At 38.9% G+C, this 14,134-nt stretch overlaps 1 long non-coding RNA gene across 1 annotated transcript in view; it reads left to right on the forward strand.

Moving 5' to 3' along the window:
- Positions 1 to 13,207, forward strand: part of LOC113949779 — a 39,138-nt gene extending 25,931 nt beyond the window's left edge. Inside the window, exons 2-3 of the long non-coding RNA XR_003528563.1 lie at positions 2,771 to 2,905; positions 13,073 to 13,207. This is a non-coding gene — a long non-coding RNA (uncharacterized LOC113949779). The remainder of the gene's footprint in view (positions 1 to 2,770; positions 2,906 to 13,072) is intronic.
- The last annotated feature ends 927 nt before the right edge of the window (positions 13,208 to 14,134 follow it).

The raw sequence follows: 14,134 nt of genomic DNA on the forward strand, positions 1-14,134 counted from the left end.
TCCCCTATTTAAAATCCAGCCTTGGGTTTGGATGCATACATGTTGAAATTCACTTCCATTTATTATACAGAAAACAGCCATGGTAATAGATCTGTTACAGAGTCTAAAGATAAACTGTATAAACAAGTGAGGAAGAACATAGAAGATAAAGGGTTAAGTGATGATGTGAGCAGAAACTGAGCTCAAAATTGGAGCTGTTATAAACTGAGAAAACAACATAGCTCTAAGGTGTATTATGGTTTGAAAAGCTATCAATTCTTTACATAACATTACTATTAGTTACTTAGGTAGGTTGTATTAAAATAAAGCTGAGAGTTAACTGAACCATACATTTTATAGGTGCACGTTTAATTAAATTGTATGTTTTATCTGTAGTAATAAAATATGAGACTCATCTGAGTTAACACAGAGTTTTACAGTTTGAAGGTCTGAAACATCTTCAGTGTCTCCTTTCAGGGCTGTTTGGTATATGAGCCATAACACCCACTGGGGGAAAGTGCTAATCTCTGTACCTTTCCATTTGCAGCTAGAAAGCTGTCCTGTTCATCATGCTGATGCTGTACTGAGCAAGTAAATAAAACAGCTTCCTCTTCTGGAATAAAGTGAACCTACAAACTCGAAAGGAAATTCTCTGAATCATCAGAGACCACTTAGCTTTGCATGTGATTTAAATTTAAAAGCACCAACACAGGACAGTACTACGAAAATGTATTCAAGTCAGGCTGAAGGACGCACAGCGGTTTCCTGTTGATGTTGGAGGACAGAGGAGGACACTTTTACACAAGGCAGCAGTACACTAGAAACCCTTATTTAGCCATCTGCACTGTTTTTGCAGTGGTTTGCTGTGGTTTGTTGACAGTGAATAGGCTTTTGTATTTCTCCCTACTATAACAGGCTTGATTTCAGGTATGACCTCAGAAAAGGCCTGATTCAGTATGTTCTGCTGCTTCAGTTTTGTCTAGAGAGGGACTGAACTTGCTTGATGTGTACTTTTAGACTATGATTTTACAAACTGGATGCCTAGAAGTTTAGATGGAAAACTGATGGCCTGATCTGTCACTGATCCCTTATTACAGTGCAGTCACCTGAACCTTCCTGGTTTTGAAAACTAATAAGTCTTCAATCCAGTTCCCACTCAAATCAGTGCAAAACCCCCTCAAGGGGGTTGACTAATGAGGTTGTCTACATTTGGCAAAGAGACTTTTTTAAGAAAATCTGGATTCATCTCTGCAAGCATTCCAGTGGCATCACTGTGTTTGAAAGGAAGAGGCTGGGAAGTTGTGTTTGTCCTCCACGTTGGAGGACATCTGCCAGGCCATGGCTGCCATTCCCCTGGCTGCAGCTCAGAAACAGAGACTGGTCCCATCTCCAAGAAAGGTTTAAAACCAGAGCATTCTTGGGTTGTTGATTTTATTATGTGGAGGCCAGAGCTGTGCCTGTCCAGGCTGCATGGCAGAGAGCTGGGGTGCACCAAGACATCCCAGTGTTAGGAACAGGCTGGAATTGGCCTCATTTTTCTTGTGCATAAATGAATCAGCACTTAGGAGCAGATTCAGATCACTGTCAGTCTATCCTAGCAGATGACTCTCATGCATCTCCCCAGCTCTGACAACAGAAACTGTATGAAACTTTTAAGGCAGAATCAGACATGGTGGAAAGTCATTAGCCTTTTTCTTAGCCAAACCTATGAGAATAAGGAATGATCTGGACAAAACAGATAAGAAAGATTGGCACAAAATTTAGTTGCAGAACTTTACTGTCCATGAAAGCTCGGAAAGATTTTCATGTCCAGTTCTGTTGAGGTCCAAGATGATTTATTAGGACAAGTCATCTGAAACTAATTAATCTAATTTTCTCTATGGTGTTTGCTGTATTTTGACTATTCTTTGATTGAGCTTGAAGAGAAGAAGAAAATAACCTTTCTTTTTGTTTGTGTCACTGTCTTACAATGAATTTTCCAACTACAATGGATTTGCAGCACTCATGTAGCTGCAGTGTTCCCTAGATGCCAATGGACCCAACAAAAACTACTGCAGAAAGAAATCACTACCTCCTGGAGATCATAATTGATTAGTAATGGTATTGATTTGTGTTCATCAGAGGGCAGAACACATCTATCATCCAGATAAACAATCTGTTTGTTCTTTAAAACACTGCTTGTAGGTGTAAACACTGCAGAGATTTCTGAAGATTCTGTTTTGGAAAGGTTGGGCATATTTAGCTGAAACATAAGTCTTAAGTCCCTGAAATACAAGTTTGTGTTGCCTAACAATGTCTGCTGCATGGGTATGTAAAAATGTACGACACTATAACCTTGATTGTTATGCCAAGTGGAAATGCAGCTTTTGATAATGCTTTCTAAGGTTATTAGCCTTTTGAATTCTTGGATAAACAAATCCAAAAACTGACTTTTAAACTACCTTTTATTAGCACCCAATACCTTGCATAATCCTTCCCAAGACAAATAGCATTATGCTGGTGAAAGGAAGTCATGAGTCGTGTATGTTAAGGTTTGGTCCTTGACTATAATTAAGCAATGACAGTATTCTTTCATCTCTCTAATAGCACCCTGGATTTGGTGTTGAGACTTGGGGTGTTACAGTATTGTATGCCTGTAATGTTGCAGTGCATACATGTTTGCTGGGCAAATCTGGGATTTACATGTTTCTCTGTTTAATTTGCACCCCAGAAGAAGAGAGGAAAGAAAGATTATTTGAAGAAGAAATATTTTATTATCATGCCTGACCAGCCTCTCTGCTCTCTCTGGCAGGATGACTGGCTGTGTGATGAAAGGGAAAGCAGAGGGTGCTGTATACCTTGACTTCAGCAAGTCCTTTGACACCACTTCCTGCAGTACTCTGGCTACCAAATTGGTGAGATCTGGATTGAATAAGGAGATAATAAGGTGGGTGTGGAAATTTGGCTGGACTACTGGGCTCAAAGGGTGGTGATCAACCGTACAAAATTCAACTCGCAGAGGATTCCTGGTGCCATGTCCCAGGGATCAGTACTGTGGCCAGGACTGATAATGGCTTTATTTACAATGTGGACAATCCCACTGATTGTGGAGGGTGATTTTCATGCAGGGAATCACAAAATAGGTAGGGCTGAAAACAAGCAGATGTACAACACTGTGAATAGGGCAGCTCTCCTTGTTTGTAAGGAGCACTTATTGCAGAATAGTGCATGACAGAGTGTAAATGTGGATTCAAAACATGCTGACTTCATCTGTTCCATAGCAGGAAGGAAGTGGTGTAGGACTGGGCTGGAAAATTCTGTCCTAAGTTGGTAATGCTCCTGTCAGCTGAGTTACTACTCCTGGGACTGCCTCTTACAAGTAAAACACATCAGTAAATATAATGGTATTTTCTTTTTATGCTGAAGAGGTAAGACCAGAGAAGGTGGATAGCCTTTATGTCACTTCAGATGATTCCTGTTTCTCTAGGATACACCCCAAAACCTAGATCTATGATTCTTTCTCAGGACAAAAGTGGTATAAACACTGCTGTGGAGGTCATTTATATGAGAAAAAAAAATATTGCCCCGTGGTAGACAGTCAGTTTAGTATATGTCTAGAAAAGAAAAACTTTCCAAGAGAGAGGTGGCAGCCAGCTTGATTTAATGGTTTGAGGTTTGGAACTTTTTTATTGGTTTTTTTGTGGACCTCTGTACCAAAATAGCTGTATTTTACCCTTGAAGCAATATATGATTTTGGGAAAATAATATAAAAAATCCCTTGGCATTTTACCCATTGGCTAGTTATTTCTAGACACCTATTCCCACCTGCTGTTTTGTAAACTACAGATTTAAAGCACTTCAATAGTCCACAAGACATTGGTCTTCCTATTTTGCAGTTCTGTCTTCTGTTTTCACTGTGCCTGATGTACAAGATATGAGTCATCCCTGTCACTTGTACACTTCCTGACTACCTGCAGTTTGGGATGAGACTTGGTGTTTTTTTCCTCTCAGCTGACATTTTTTTTGGGAGTAAAGGGCAGGGAAATGTTTTGAAGTAAATTTAGTGTTGCCAAAATAGTGCAAGAGCTTCTCTCCTCAGTAAAATCTAAAAAGGCATAAATTTCATTCATTTCCTGCTGGGATTCTTTTATCCTGACCTGAAAGGAAAGCCTTAAGGATTAAGAGGTCATTTCACTTTACATACCATCTGTGTTTCTCCACCCCACCTTTCCCTTGTCTTTTTCCTTCCAATTTTTATTCCTGCTGTTACTATTTCTTTGTTTCTTACTCATTTCTTCCTCCTGCCTCCCCCACGTACTTTTCCTAAAGCTGCATTTCAGGCTCCACCTCAATTTCTCAATTTCCTTCTGATTTCAACCTTCTATTCACTTCTAATTATTTTCTATCTTGCTTTGGTACCAAAGATCTAAATTATATGCAAAGAGAAAGCAAACATCTCATCATATTGTAGAACTACATTGTCCTTGATGGCTCCTGGCAAAAACCCCACCAGTACTTCAGAGAATCATCACAGAATCATAGAATGGGTTGGGTTGGAAGGGACCTTAAAGCTCATCTCATTCTAATCTCCCTGCAGGGGGGCAGGGACACCTTCCACTAGACAAAGTTGCTCCAAGCCCAGCCCAACTAGGCCTTGAACACTTCCAGGAACGGGGCATCCACAACTTCTCTGGGCAATCTATGCCTGTGCCTAACGCCCCTCACAGTAAAGAATATCTTCTGAAGTAGGAACTTAGGCTCTTCTTTTTCAGTTGAAATATTTTTCCTCCTAGACATTATCTATATTTTTGGCTACATTTTTAAATGGAGGTGAGAAAAACCAAACAAATATAATCTACAGTATTAAAAAATGTTACCAGTAACATACAAATGCAGAGGGTCAGAACCTTGACTTCTTCCATGTTTTGTTCTCATTTTCAATTACAGCTGCGCCTGAGATGAGACTGGGTCGCAAAAACCACAGCAAAGAACAGATACAATTCATCTTGAAACACTGCAAGGCTGCCATATTTGTAAATCCTTATGACAGATAGTAAAACATCAGTTTTATACTTGACACTCAGTCACCATTTTGTTTCATTTCCAAAGTCACAGTCCACAGCAAAGATGATTGTCACTTGTGTGATATCAGAGACAGCACATAAAGCACACTTGGCATCCATCTAAAGAAAATTATATCATAAAAAGCTTTGGTTTGCCACATTTAATAATGTCCAAGTCTTCTACAAGCCAGTTAAATAATACACAGTGCTATTTCAGAGCAACTCTTCTTTCTGTAAAAACTACTTGCATTGGTATTTCTTTCCCCTTTCCTATTTTAACATATATACCTTTTTAAAAGGAGTAAGATTGGGGGTCTTTTTTTTTTTTTTTTTTCCCCTTAAGCCACGATTTATATTCTCAGGTTGGATTTGTGTTATTTGAGTCATTTCTTGTGGAAGCAGAAAATCAATAATCACCTTCAAAAAGAAAGCATGTCAGAACCTGACAGAGTAAAATGTATTCCTACCATGCAAACACCTCCAATAGGTTCTACAACTCTACTGCTGGCTCTTGTAACCTCAAAAAGAAAAAAAAAAAGAGAGAGAAAAAAGAAAGATTGAAATCCAGAGATCCTCACTCTGAATATTGGACTTCTGGTGTACTTTGAAGTCAGCAATTCATTAAGTGTCCCATTCTGGTACTGAGGCAACCTAGTTGTTTCTATACGTTCTCTAGAAGCATTTATCATGCACTGACAGGAACAATGAAAGATGCCCATTTTTGGAATGTCCTGAAAGATTGGTTTCCACCTCAACACTCAACCACAGCAAAGTTTTATGGTACAGGTGGTGCTGCCTCAGATAAGGATTTGCCAAATAGGCAAAGATCTATGACCAGACTGGACAAAGGACCTTCCACCCACAACTTCCATTTGCCAGGATAGGAACTTAAAAGTTTTCAGTTGGACTTTTGAATTGATGCTGCACACTCTGCAGGATCATTCCACTCATGCTGTTGATCTGAATACATCCAATAACTTGATAAGCTATGCCACTGAAAACATTTTTATCAGGAGATAATTTCTTCTAAAAACTTTAAACATGTTGTGTCTGTTTTATTAGCTCCAGGAGCTTAGGGGGAAATTTATTAAAACAGTTGTATTTTTACAAGCTCGGAAAGAGGAAGGGGTATTTAACTGCCTCTCCTCAGCACTCAGTCTTGCTGAGCCCAGCAAAGCTCACCGTTTCATTGCTCAGGGATAGGTACCTACTAGTGAGCAGATGCTGTTCTTTTCAGCAGGTTTATTCAAGTGCATGGAGTTGTGCACGTCCTTAAATGCTTTCCTGAGTCAAACTCTGAGATTATATTTTTTTGGTTGACTTGGCCATCTCCTATTTGTCTGCACTCTTCCTCACCAGAATGATTGGGTTTGTTCTGCAGTGTCTCAGCAAGCAGTCAGAAATGTCTCCACAAATCTTTGGATGCCAAAAGTGGCAAAACAAAGGTACTCCGTAGCACTTTAGATTATAATTTTCACTTTTATTGACAAAACCTCATTCTTTTCAGCAACTGCATTTGTCTGTTTTGATTTATTTTTATGTGCATAGATTTTAGCATCACAGCAAAATGTTGTTTACAAAATTAAAACCAACTGATGGTAGGTGGGAATATCTAGAAAGCAGGAGCACTGTTCAAAGCACTGATTTCAAAAGATTCAGTTGTGAATATTCATTGCTCTTGGCTTGTTTCTGTTGCTCTGTTCACTTCTGTTATTTAGCTCAGCACAGCACTTGCTTCAGTGTGAACTCAGTCTGCCCTAAAGAAAAAAAATAGAATCATGCTAAATCATAATATCTCAGTAACAGTAAGAGATAATATCTTCAGTTTGTTTTGCCTGCAAAAATGTCTGGGCCAACAGGACTGCCAAAACTCATAAAACTCTTACGTCACTACCAATTTACTGGCATGAATCTATCATATCTTCCTTTGATGTTTGCTGGCTCATGCCAACATTAACTTCCCTTGATTTTAACCCTCTGCGTGTGCTTGGACATCTTCTGGTAGTGGATATTTTTAGTTTGTTATGTTTATGTCTTTTTCTTAAGAGAGTGTGTGTTTTCTTCTTGAATATTGAGATTACTGTGGACTTGAGCCTAAAATGATATGCCCTAGTATTTTCTTACATGAAAAATTATATTTAAATGTCAATACTTCAGACAGTCTTTTTTTTTTTTCCCTTATAAGACATTGAATCTCCTGCTATGATGAGACCCAGCTCTTTATAGTACAAAATGTAATCGGCCACTTTCCATTATTATATTGTATGACAGTATGACTTCATTCCTAACACAATTTACTTAAATTAAACATTTTGGCAGATGTGCGCGTGAGACTGGATGAGCAGAGCTTCTACTAAATCCCATCCTGAAACAATAACAGACTGTGTTGTAGATCTGGCTATGCAGTAGTTCCCAGCCCTGCTCATAACTTACCGCCCATTATAGGAGACATTAGGAAAGTACACTCAGTAAAACACTGAAGAACACTCCACGATATGGCCAGAAATGACAGGCGTCGATAACAATTTGATTTGTGAAGTAGAGGTTTACACAGCACTGCTGCCTAGACAACAGAGGTGAGTAAACACGTCCACTTGTGATTCGTGACACTTATGAGAGGAAACAAACAATTCTTCAGTGAAAGATGCCGTTTTCCTCTCCTCTGCTGTGCTTTTATACTGTTTTCCTTAGGATAAGTGACAAACACAAAATGTGACTCTTTCTGCCGGCTGCAAACTGTGCAAGCACTGTGGGAGTTTTAGGAATGGTTTGTGTGTGTGAATGAGTTACTGGTTATACTATACAGTAATGAAAGCAGGTAGAAGAAATTCTCTTTGCACTTGGAATAAAGCCTTATCACTTTCTGACAAATCTCCATTAACAAATTCAGAGTAACCTCTGAGATCTGTATCTCCTGCTCAAGCACAGGGGTGCTCACAGCAGGATGCTGCTTGAGGATGAAGCAGAATTGTTGACCACAGTCTTTGACCCTGAGGAGCACTGAGGTAATTTCTAAGATATGTTGAGCTGAGGGACAAGTTCTAGAGCTTGAGAAAATAATATTATGTGGAAAGTCAGACTGCATCAATATTCACAGTTCACCCTAGTACTTCCTTCTTATTGGAGGGAAGTTGTCTGTTCTAGAGCTTTGACTAGGATATTTCAACTTGACTTTAAGGGCAGAAATATTCCACATGAAAGATTAGATATGAGGCTTTCTGTACTTTGGTCTGAGATATGAATTATTAGCATTACTCTGAAAGCATTAAAAAACCAAATTATAAAACCCCACCCATGATGAAACTAACTCCATTTTGAAGATCATGAGTTTTGAATAAGCTTCACTGATTTTCTGAGATCATAAGTACAGCCCAACATGCTCAACAAGTGGGATCATCAGACTCGAGTGCCATGGGAAAATAAGCTTATCTCATCTTTAATACTATTTCCTCTTTTCTTGACTTCTTGACTTGTTTTAAAAGACCTATTTAGAGAAAAGAAGAAGAAAAAAGTAACACTGGAGGTGCCACTTGAGTTGGTAAATCATTAAAGAACTTAAATCTGAATTGGGTAATAAAACAAAGTACACCAAAGATTTCAAACCTCTGACCAGAAAAAAATTCTTAGAACTTGCCAGAGTTTAATGACTTTTAATAAGCTTCTTCTTCCTGCTTATCAAGAGCAGTGTCACACAGGTACCTCTTCCTGCACCAAACCACTGTTCAGAACTGAGCCTTCAAATTTCAAGAGCTAAATTTGCAGCTGATAAGGCTCCTGCCTATATATATCACCTTGTCTTCCAGCCCACCGGGTCTCTTGTCCATAGTGGTACACAATGGAGCAAGAATGCAAGATGAGCCTTCAATCAGTGAAGCCCTCTGAAAGTGCAGTGAGATCAGAAAGACCTAAAGGGACCAAAACTTAGTGGGTCTAAAATACCAAAAAGCAGTATTCCCGCATCTTGCCATGAACTTTGCTACTTCCTGCAGTAGCCAGGCCTTGAGCCAACAAATTGCTTTTATGGCTGTTTAACTTCAACTGCACCAGCAGCTTCCCTGCAGTCAGTAGGATTATTTGTATGATAAATATTGACAACTGTAAATGTGCTGGCTTGGAGCTAACAGACATTTCCTTGTCACAAAAGGCTGTTCCTTCAAAGAAAAGAACCACCTTTAGTGGCAAAAGGAAAGGTCTGCTTAGGGAAAATGGGAAGTAGAAATCTACCTGAGTGTAGAAAAGGGTGGGTTTAGCTGTGTTGGCTGGTACTATAACTTCTTTTAGACTGCCTGGGACTAACTCATAGATGGCTCTGTTAGAGTTCTCATCTACCCACTGGAAGTGTGAAATGCCATTACTAAAGAGTCAGTGGTGTCTAGTGACCTCAGAAAGCCTGGAGCTGTGTCACCTGAGGCAATGGAGTTGTTTTCCATCCATTCCTGCCATAAATGAAAGCAAAAAGTGTTAAAGTTTGTCTGGGTATTTCTTTTTAGTTTTCTAGTGTAGTAACCTATATTTAACTTCAACTTTTAAAATTAAAAACCTGATCTTTTCAGTTCCTATTTCTACTAACAGTCCCTATTCATTTACATAAATATACAGATGGAAAGCTATTTTCAGAAGTGTTCAGCATTGGCTTATATTCTGTAGAACTCAGCAGTAAAACTCCTACTGATTTTTACTTGGGAGTAGAACTATGTCAACTCTGAACAGTTTTGAAAAGCACAATTTAAGCATCATTTTGACTAAATGCTGCCCAGGTATAATCCTGAAGAAATGAAGTCAAAACATCTAATTAAAAATGTCACCATATTTCCAGTCCGCATTTTCTCCTTAATGTGGGTGCCTTGCCTGTACAGGCAGAGACAGAACAGAAAATAAGTCAAATATTTCTTATGGATTCTACTTAATTCAAGCTGCTGTTATGACATGTTTACCTAAAATGCATTGGAAACATAACAGCCATTTTGTATCCTTGCTGCGATACATAACTCCTTTCCTTTTTTCTTTCCTTTTTTTTTTTTTTTTGAATGCAGGAATCTGAGAGAATTTAGATAATTTATGAGGTTGAGAAGTGTACTATTAACCTCTGACTAAAGACAGTATATGATGCAGATCGTTAATCACAGTAATTCCTATCTATTTACATTCATAGATATGTACATGGACATTTATTTTGATAATTTAGGCCCCCTGGTTTTTAACATATTTCCCCGTCAGATTCAGGTGCTAAGAATGAGGCTGTGGTTTCAGGATAATTTAAGCATACATGGGTTGAGATGACTACACAAACAAAGCTCACCAAAATAGATAATGCTTGGTTTAAGTGGCTGTGGAATTCCACCAGAATATCTTGAGTACTTCTTGATGTGAACTGGAGATTGTAGGATTGTTCCCTTCAAATCCTGTCTGGTATCTGCTTTTGTTGATCACAATGAGACCGGGATCAGCCTGTTAGCATGCAATAAGAGCAATAAATGTCCTGCTTTCTTAAACATTTTTCATAAGATTAAGTGATCAGTGATGGTTCAATCAGTTTCAAATGTCTCCAGTGCTGCTGCAATGCTAATGTGTTACTTCCACCAGCTCACATGATTAATGGAAGTTGGGGCTGTTTTTCTCATCTAGACAGATAGAGACATCAATAACTATCTTGACAGATATATAGCTATAAAATTCACCACAGTGAGTGTATCTGGTTACATATATTTATATAAGTGTATATCATATATATATTTAATATAGTTATGTATAGAAATAACTTCTGGGTATAGATATAATGTTTAAGTGACAGGAGGAGGGGGACAGAATAGTTACTTTCACAGTGTGTCAGTAAGAGCTGTACTGCATTTGGTATAAAAAGCATGAGAAGTCAAATAGAACAACTTTGATATTGCACCCACTCATGTTGGATTTATCCACTTAATTTCCTGCAAAATTTTTTTTCATTTGAGACTTTAGAGTCTGAACACCAGTATTTATATCTGTTTATTATTTTCAATATATTTAGGTTTATAGCCATGGTTTAGTAGATATATCGTACAGCTATTATGATATAAATAGTTGTACATTATACTTGGAGATGCTGCTAACTTTTCATTCATTTTCTCTGCCATAAAAATTTCTCTGTCTCTGAAGACTGAATTTATGTTCAGAATTTTGAGCCAATGACAGATATATTTGTCACCTCAGCTGTGCTGTACAACCTCTTGCCACCTTTTTAAAAATGTGGGGTTGTTTTTTTTAATTTGAAAAACAATTGAGACTCAATTTGGAGCAATGAATGCATAAGTAAAATATGTCAGGCGATTGATTTGAAATAACCTCGGTGATTTCAGAGTCAGTTGACTTCAAGTAAAATGAAGTCAACCTCAAACAAATTGCTTTTCAAAATAGAACTTTGTGAGCTTTAACTGGATATTGGCTTTTACAGCTGGATCTGACTCCCTCTGTGATTCTGTAGTTCAGTAGCTCATAGTAAACTAAACTGAGAGCTAATTCTCAGGCAGGTCTTTCTGTTATGTACAACGATAGGCTTTTTGTAAGCAGGTGTCAGAATCTGTTCCCTCTATGCTCTGTGTTGATATTATGAAAAAAGTGGATGGTTCTTCAGGTGTCTAATATGACACTGATCCTCTTTAACTCCTCATATTTCCATGCTAATATAAAAGCAGCTGCATCACTTTCAACGTTTCACTAGTAGCTCGTTAAAAAAATGCAAAGAATAGTGTCAGCATCTCTGTTACAATGAATATTTAGACATCCGCACCTCCGGGTGCCTGAAGGCACCCACCTCGTTGATCTGCAGAGGTGCTGGGTGCTCAGGGGCAGGGCAGGGGTAGCCCACAGCCCTCTGGCCCCACCAGCCACTGAGGTGGAAGGTACAGTGTGTACAAGCCCTCTGCACCCCGTGAGAGCAGGTTATGACACTGGATCTCATGACAGGAGCTTGGCTTTAGCTTACCCGTATGCAGAGTCTAGTTTTAGAGTCTTATCTGTACCATTTGTCTCACAAATCCTGCCAAGGGGGAAGGAAATTTCACCTATTCTACTCTCAGTATGTTTTTGTGTCTCTGCTATAAGTCAGAGAACAATATGTCCATTTTTGTGTGTGCGTAAAGGAATAAGGCAGATGTATGCCAAATCAACTTGAAAAAATATTTTAAAATCCTTTTGCTGAGAGAAATTGCAGGGTGATTACAAAACACAGAGGATCTAAGGATGGCATTGTTCTTGTATACAGAATAGGCTGCAGTTCTTCATTGCAACCTCCCTCCCCCCCCTTTCTTCCACACTAAACCATCCATTACAAAGCTCCTGCAGTCACTGATTTATGTGCTTGTGATCAAACTTTCCTGCTTCTAATACTGTGAGCATATTATAGAAGATGGTTGCGATTTCTAGACGAACTGAGCGTGCCTGTTCCTGTGTTGGTGTGCAGCTGCTTGTTATGCTCCTGGCCTCTCATCAGTGATTTCAGTCTTACTATGAGACTCTACAGAAATTAATATCTTAGAAGAGTTCATTTATATTTTGATGATCACCTAATCTGCATTGCTGCACTGTGCAATATGCTTTGTGATAACACTCCATGATACCAAAATCCTGGTAGCTACCCTACAGCCAGTTTTCAAGGCCACATGAGATGATACGAGTCCTTGTCCCAGAACAATATCAACTGTCTCACCAAGTAATCTGATCTGTACTTTCTCATGTGTGCATATTAGCCTGAGCACATTATTTTGAGCACCAGCTAATAGATGAGGAAATGCCTCATGTTCCACAATTACGTGTGAATTTCTGAGGACACTGAGTCAGCTCACCTGGCAAATGTGAATTACAGCTGCAGGGAGGGTCCACACCAGGACTCAGCAAGCAATGTAATATTCTGAAGTTTCCTCCTCCTCCCTTCTTACATTTTATTTTGCAAAATAAATTTACTTCTGTATGATAACTATAGGAGGCATTAGTGATCTCTACAGTGTGTTAAAATATAGAAAGCCAACAGGAGCAATACTTTTAATTTAAAACAAGTATGTTTCCTTTATTTTCAGGTCTAACACTTGGCTTGAACTGTGGATCTTGAGAAAAAAACTACCAGCTTTTGGTAATAGGGATGGAGGGGGAATTATTTTACTTTCCACTTTGTTTCCTCTTTAATAACAGCCTCACATATATAGGCACTGCACCATGACACTCTTTCAGAGCCTCCTAGTATGAATTTACAAACGGTGAGCTAAGGGAGTTACAAATGCACACTTTAGCCTCTGCCTCCCACTCCTCCCAGCATAGCACTGGGAATGCAAATGGACCTTCACTGTGGAGGATGATGGCAATTGTCAGAGTGAAAGCCCCAGTCACTTACAGAGAGCGTCTGGGGCCATGGAAGCATCACCCTTGTTTACAGCTCCCATACAGCTCTACTGCAGCCACAGTCTTTCAGGTAATGCTTTTAGCCTTTCAAATGGCTGTATAGGGAACAAAGAGACAGACAACTGTGGCACCTACAAACCCCACTGCTGCTGAAATAATTGAACCTGTGTAACAGTTTCTTGGGTTGGGTGCTTTTTGCCCACATTGGAAGTGCAGGCTTATGGCTCAAGAGACTCCCTTGTCAGCTGCTGAATATCAGTGGAGCTGTGTTCCAGCTGAATTTGTCATTTATAACATAAAGGCCTCAGACTTCATTTCGTCTTAACAGTCTCTGTTAGCTGTTTCAGATTTTAACAGCCTTCAGAAAACTACTACATTTTTTCTGCACAGACATTTGAGGAAAGGCTAAATTATGTGGTGAGTTCAGCCTGCTATAGCTAAGTTGAAGAATGGGAACGCTTTTCTTAAAGTTTGTTGACAAACAGTTTCTCTGTATTAAACGGAGTCTGATAATGTTCTTGCATTTATTGGATTTAATTTTGCAATTGCAATCTTGCTGGGTCTTTCAAAATTGAGTCAAGCATTGTATTTCTAGCAACAGGTGGTAGGATGGGTCTTTGAGCATCCCAACCTGCTGTGTTAGCAATTAAGCAGGTATTTTGGGATCTGAGACACTATGCTGAAAGAATCAAAATAACAATGTATTTTCTCCTTCTGTACAAATGTCTTCAGTTAACTGAACT

Source organism: Corapipo altera, unplaced genomic scaffold (genome assembly GCF_003945725.1).
Source record: "Corapipo altera isolate COAL_440 unplaced genomic scaffold, ASM394572v1 58, whole genome shotgun sequence".
Classification (NCBI taxonomy): Eukaryota; Metazoa; Chordata; class Aves; order Passeriformes; family Pipridae; genus Corapipo; species Corapipo altera.